At 35.1% G+C, this 7,457-nt stretch overlaps 1 long non-coding RNA gene across 1 annotated transcript; it reads right to left on the bottom strand.

The window, feature by feature from the left end:
• Positions 1-3,111: 3,111 nt before the first annotated feature.
• Positions 3,112-6,582, bottom strand: LOC309504949. The gene is made up of 2 exons (XR_014208238.1): positions 4,251-6,582; positions 3,112-4,175 (listed from the first exon to the last, which is right to left on the bottom strand). It is a non-coding gene; the product is annotated as an uncharacterized lncRNA (long non-coding RNA).
• Between the last annotated feature and the right edge of the window lie 875 nt (positions 6,583-7,457).

Raw genomic sequence — 7,457 nt, 5'->3', positions numbered from 1 at the left:
GTTTTCTTTAGTTGGGCTCTTGACCCTTTCCTTTTTAACATTGGTATTTCTCTGGCTGTTTCAACTCTGTGTTTATAAAGCATATGTGTTGAGGCAAGAGAAACTATGACTTTGGCTGTCTTTCCTGAGCGCATCGCAAGGCTAATTTGATCGTATAGACCATTTGTTGCAGTTGGTCTGTGATCAAGTTAGGCTTAAGATGCTTTAGGGAAATGCAACCCTGGTTATGTTTCGATGATGAAATTATTCACTGATCTCACCCAGCATTATAAACTTATTATCCAAATTTATTATGCATTTTTCACTACAGTAGCTACCTCCAGCAATGTTTTAGAAATCTGAAGCTTTTAAAATCACACACAGACATCAATAATCTATATATGAATCTCAACAATGGTGACAATGAAACAAATGCTTCATGTTGCAATGCATGATGGGAGCCACCAATCAGAACGCATCAATGGCTCACATCATGCATTGCAGCATGAAGCATTTGTTTTTATTAAATTATGCAGCTGAATTGTCCTGTAATTTTCATTGTTTTTTCTGTTTGCTTTTATTTTGCTATTGTTTTGTTCTGACTTTAGTAGCTAGTTTTGTGATGTTCAGAGTTGATCTGTTTGTCACTTCTTTGTTTATTGTCACCATTGCTGAGATTCATAAGCTGATTCTTGATCTCTGTATGTTTAAACACAATGACTTCTTTGCACAAAGTATTTAAAAAAAAATTCATATTGTTGTTGGATCTCAAACTTTGGAATCTCTGGTTTCACACTCAATTAGTTGTATCGAACCCAGGTGCGTTTGCAGTGATCTTACGTCATCGCAAACGCACACGGAAAACGCATGGAGAATACAACTCGACTGAGCATAGCTGTAATTTGTCTGTTTTTTTGGTGCTATTATGCACAACATAGTGAGAGACAACTACGTTTATGTTCATTACATGGTGTAATTCAGCACATATCCAGGGGACGCCGTGTTTCTGCTGCTCGCAGAAGATTTTTCACTGATGCGACAGTGATACGCATGCGCGGGATACTATACTTCCTGAACAAGCACGCACCCGAGTCCGTGTTGCTTGCACATTAACGCGAACCGCGCCACGGTTCGGGAGCAACCGAGCTCAGACCACCTCCTCCAGGTAGTCTCGGGTTCGGTACTCTAGTGCGCACCCGGGTCCGATGACAGCGTTCACATTAGCGATTTTTCATGCGAACTGTGCCCCGGTCCGCACTAAACTGCCAGTGTGAAAGCGCCCTAAATTTAACACTGTGGATTTTGCTGTGTGCCACAACAGGTGTAAATATGATGATGAAGGACAGAGCATCCTTCATCATCATATTTACACCTGTTGTCAATCCTACGGAGCCCCTAAAGGGACGTGGTGGTGGAATTTTTTTTAGGATGGGAGAGGTTTTTTTTTTTTTTTAAATCTTTTGCGTTCCCTCGAGAAACTTTGCGTTCCCACGCAAAACCTGTTTTGAGCTCGGACAGACACTTCCTGTTTAATGTCCCGCTGGCAGTGTTTCAGAGCTCCGTACGTTAATGGAGTGTTTCATAGTGTTTGAACTTGGCCTCAAATATAAAGAAATGCGGTCAGTGCTTAACTAAAGGAGTTCAGTGAAGTTGGCAATATTCACATAGGCTATTCGAACTTCCCTATTCTTGAACTAAACGTTGTTAAAACACAAACGACAACTATTTACAATCACAGTAACCTAGACAACGAGCTATAACCCAATTCTCAAGTCCAAATAAGGGTCCGTCTGTAAAGTGCAAATCTCAAAACCCTTCTGCACATTTTATATCATTAAACATATTCAATAGCTTTTGAATATGTTTAATAATATAAAATGTGCAGAATTGTCACCAAATTCAGTTCACACATCACTGCTCTCCTGCTGGTTATACTACATTACTTAGTTTGATAAAAAATGCAGAATTTTTATGATTATTTATTATGAAATAAAAGCAATAACTTCACCCTTTTTAGAAATAAATATTAAATAACTGCACACTGTGTGAAGTGTAGGCTTACATTCAGTGTACAGTGTAATGCCATCAAATTCAGTAAGCAAATATAATGCAAAAGCTGCGTATAGCCTACCAATATAATTTGTGTAAAGAATAGGCCTACTTATTTTTTTATGTGCAATTACTTCCCAAACTAATTGTTGTAGGCCTATAACCAACATTATAGCAGTGATGTGTGAACTAAATTTGGTGTGTTACAGTGAAGTTATTGAATATTTGTCATAATATAAAATGTGCAAAAGCAGTGTAGTATGACCAGTGGGTCATCACCATTGATGTGTAAACTGAATTGGGTGGCACTACAGTTTGTAACATTGAAGTTAATGATTATTCTACTGTGAGTTGATGCTGTACTCGTTTTTGGGTTATATTGCACTTTGCAGACGGTCCCTTCTAACTTGTCTCTCAGCTGCCTGCTCATAGAGATCAATATTATAAAGCTTGTTTTGATGACAATCGGGTTGTAGCTCGTTGTCTAGGTTAGTGTGATTATAAATAGTTGTTTGTGTTTCAACAACGTTTAGCTCAAGAATAGGGAAGTTCGAATAGCCTATGTGAATATTTCCAAATGCCAAACTTCACTGAACTCCTTTAGTTAAGCACTGACCGCATTTCTTTATATTTGAGTCCAAGTTCAAACACTATAAACGCTCCATTAACGTACGGAGCTCTGAAACACTGCCAGCGGGACATTAAACAGGACGTGTCTGTCCGAGCTCAAAGCAGGTTTTGCGTGGGAACGCAAATATCTCTGCGAGGGAACGCAAAAGTTTTGCGAGGGAACGCAAAAGATAAAAAAAAAAAAATCTCCCAACCTAAAAAAATGTCCACCAACACGTCCCTTTAGGGGCTCCGTACAATCCTGTACCTGATCATTGAACTTCACATACTTTCTTGATCTTGAGTTTTGTTCTGAATGGGTTCAGGTTATCACTGTAACCCTCACAAATCACAATATTTATTGCACATATTATAAACAAGTTTTACATTTGGTTGAGACAATATAATTCAAATGATTTTAAAAGTTGTATTATCTGGATATTTTGCAGAGATTCAAAACTCAGTTTTCCAATATATTTCATATTCATATTCAACTTTATTTCCAGACTCAAGGTCCATTAGAGAGAAAACATACAACAACCTACATAAAATGACATACAATACAAAACATTTAAAATAGACAATAATGCCAATACTTTCTCATAGATGACAGGTATCGCACCTTTGATTAGGATATTAAATCAGCTCCTTTGACTTTTCCCACTGCTGACCAGCGCATGAATATTTGATTCAATAAAGCATGACAATTAATGTGATGTTTAATAACAACAAGAAACATGCAGTGTTTATCTGATTAGTAGCTAACCACAGATCAAAAAAACTATTAAAATTAATAAAGCATTTAAAAAAGCAACTTGGTTTCCACCGCTTGCTACACAGTTCAGGTCACTTCTTGTTGTATAGCTTTTCAAAATGTACACAGTGTCACACCAGAGATCTGACTTCACATCAATGACTTTAAATGTCTCATATGGAGGAATCAGCACCTCTTTCTCTTCAGGAAACCTTGAATAGTCTGTCACATTAGCACCTGAACAAGTGTAGATTTCAAAACAAGATATCTTTCCATGCTTTTCTGCTTCTGTACGAACAAGAGAGGATGAAGCAAACTGTCCAAAACGAACTTCTTTGCCCTTAACATTCTTATCAAATTCAACTTTAGTACCACGGTAAGTATTGAAGCATTTAGCTTGTGTTTTCTTCAGAATCTGTATAGCTTCTGTTAACCAAAAGTGAAGTGAATACCATGAATATGTCCCGTCTTTATATATTTTTTTATCAGTACGAACAGCATTATTGAATTTCTCAAATAGATTAAAAGCTGAGTTAGTGTACACATAAATGGCAACTGAATGATTATTTGACAAATTATCTCCTGGTGGTTTCCGATGTATTTCAGCAGCTTTCCAAGCGTTTTTAAATTCAGAGTCAGACATTTCATTCTTCAGAAATTCTGTCTGCACTCGATGTTCCATCTTCTTTGAACACCTGTTAAACCAACTGTAAAATTGGTCATCAACTGACTCATCTGCCATATCCAGTGGATATATCTTTCCTTCAGCAGCATGTCTGTTATCCTGCATCGACAGGAATCATAATGATCAGTCATCAGTATTCATGTCTGTAATATTCATACTCAAACACAAGCTCACCTGTAGAACAGCTGAAATGAGAAGAAGAGCTTCAATGATCAACAGCATCTTGATTCAGTCGAATCCCTCAGATGATCCAATAGATCTAGTGAAGCTATTATGAAGCACAGACAAGAAACAACTGGGTTTCACACATACAAAATCCATGTGATGTCCACTGATATATAAAAAAGCCAACCTATAGTTAGAACAGTTGTATGGCTGAATTGCTCTTGAGCTCCTGAGAAATAACAAAAAGAAAACGCAAAAAGAACAATATTCTTAGGTAAGGTTGAAAAACTTATGTATTTACATTACTTTTTTTAATGAAATTTAAATTATTATTTTTTACAGTGTACACATCTTTCAGTTTCATTACTATCTATACAGTGTAAAAAAAAAAAAAAATGACTGTCAGCTACAGCTGCCAAACTAAAACCATAAAATAAAGTAAAATATACTAATTTAAATAAAGTGCAAAAAACTTTTACAGAAATTTTCCTTAAATGTTTTACAGGAAAACACTGTTATTTTACAGCTATTTCCTGAATTATTACCATCAAACACCTTCACTGTAAAAGAAAACCCCTTAAAAAACAGTCAAATGACTGTCAGCAGTGGCTGCCATACAAAAACCGTAAAATGAATGTAAAATATCCTAATTTAAAAGAGTGCAAAAGCCTTTTACAGAAATCTTCATTAATCTTTTTTAACAAAAACACAGTAATTTCACATATGAAGAGTTCAGATGCAAAAGCCTCTTAAGTGCCATCTGAAATTTTCTTCTAGAATTATCATTTTTATCAAGCTTGTATATTTAAGTTAAGTAATTTCACTTTAATGACAATTAATAGGTCATTTTCATTGCCATTTAAGTGAAATTGTTGAACTTAAATATACAAGATTGATAAAAATTATCATTTTAGAGGAAAATTTCAGATGGCACTTAGAGGCTTTTGCATCTGAACTCTTCATATATTTCCTGAATTTTTACTAAACAACACATTTACTATAAAAAGTGCATCTCTTGCAGTGAACTATATGCATGATTTACTGTGTCTATACGTCACTGCATCATCAACTACACAGTTACTGTCTATTAAATAAAGCAACACATAGACTAACCTCAGTGTTTCTCTCCTCATCCTGAACTGAAGCTCAGGCTCTCTTCAACACAAAACACACCATACAGAAACACTATACATCCCAACAGAACATTAAACACTAACAGATCTCTCAAGATCTCAGCATCTTCACTTATTACAATCCAGACTTTATTTATTTCATACTAACATTTTTATTGAGAATTAACAGAGGTTTAGAAGTTGATGTTTTATTGAAAACAATCACCATTATGGTGATCAGTGTTTGTTTTAGTTGGTCTCTTGAGCCTTCAGTTTTTAATATTAGTTTATTTCTGGTTTCTTTAACTGTGTCTCTGATACATATTTGTTATTGTGGGAATCAAGGAAGTGAAATTCAAAGAAATACTCTCAGTGGTGATAGAGTTTATGAAGCCATTATAAAGAAAAGGTTTTGACAGGATCATAAAGACTCACTCAGACATCAAGAATCAGCGTATGAACCGCAACAATGAAAAATATTTGATCAACTCTGACCTAGTCACAATACAAACTAAAGTCACAAAAAAGCTTTGCTGATAGTCACCATTGTTGAGATTCATATGTTGATCCTTCATGTCTCTATACTCTTAAATAAATAAACCAGCCCAAAACATTTTTTGTATAGTATAAATTTATTTTAAATATCAGAATGTTATAATACTGCCACAATATAATTAGGTTCATGTTTATAAAGTATGACATTAATATAGATTTTGTATAAAACTGAAGTCTCTCTGTATATTATGTAACTTCATCTAATATATTCAGAGATTTGAAGCCATATCAGTGAATCAGGTCAATATGTGATGCTTTTAACATCACTAATAAAAGACCAACATCATCTGATGAGATTCTTCTCCTGCATTTATTGCTTTAACAAATGTGTATCAAAACCACAGTTAAAGCAGCCAGAGAAAAACTCATGATGAAAACTCAAGGATCATGAGCCCAACTAAAGCAAACACTGCTTTACATCATGGTGACATCAAATTTCACTTTAAATAAGCATATTTTACTTTAATTTTATGTTTTTTGTTTGGAAGCCGTAGGGTTTTTTTATAATGAAGATATATGATCGTAACATTTCAGGAAATACCTGTAAAATAACAGTGTTTTTCAGATTATTTCATTTAAGATGTTTTACTTTAATGTTACAGGTTTTTTTTTTTAGATTATATTTGTAATTTTACATTTTTATGTAATTTAAGAAAACAGAAAAATATACTGTATGAAAAATACTCACCAAAGAATGTTTTGTTTTACTTAAAAAGTTTCAGAAAAATACAATGACAATAATTCAAAAAGGAAAAAATAACAGAAATGCGTATATGTCTTCACCCGAATTATGGCCCCGAGTAACGGGAAATAAAACCTTTTATATGGTTTGATTGGGGCCGTCTTAAGAGTTTAGGGCTGTCCTTATAATGCAGCAATCCCTTACAAGGACACATATGCATATCTCATATTTCGCCACCTACGCTATAAAGCTTAATGTACATTTAACCCTTCTTTCACCTGCAGTTGTTAAAACCACATCCTGCCTCCTCCTGGCCAGCTGCTCTCTCTGGCGGTTAGGGGTCACACGTCTTGTTAAACAATAGTAAAGCTCAAATAAGCAGGCATGTTGTTTTAACACCTGCGAGCTGAGTCTGATCAGAGAGATTAAAGGAAACCACAAACACCTCAGTTGCAAAGCAAGCTTGCATCATGCTTCTAGAGATTCAAGCTTCTTTTGCAAGTATGACATTCAAATTGACTTTCTGACTGCACAACACACTTTTTAACTTGGCATGTAAATAAGTTTTCGAGTCATATAGAGGTTTCTGGTAATACATAACCCCATTATATCTGGAAGCCAAATGATGCTGTGGGCCTTTACAAATCACTTTCTATTTTGTAATACAGTACTTTTCAATTTCTACAACTGCTATACTTGTATCAGACACAACCCCAGACTGCTGATCAGCTTCTATACCGCTGCACAATAAAAAGCATCATAACTTATTGTTGTGTGGTATTTCGGCTGCACTGCTGCAGACAAAACTATCCTCCTCTGCTGAGATCTTCACAGATTTAATGTCTTCTTTTATCTTCAGTTGATTTC

This window comes from Leuciscus leuciscus (assembly GCF_965113295.1).
Source record: "Leuciscus leuciscus genome assembly, chromosome: 1".
Classification (NCBI taxonomy): Eukaryota; Metazoa; Chordata; class Actinopteri; order Cypriniformes; family Leuciscidae; genus Leuciscus; species Leuciscus leuciscus.
The sequence above is the reverse complement of the archived record's forward strand: the minus strand, read 5'-3'. Positions and strand labels throughout refer to the sequence as shown.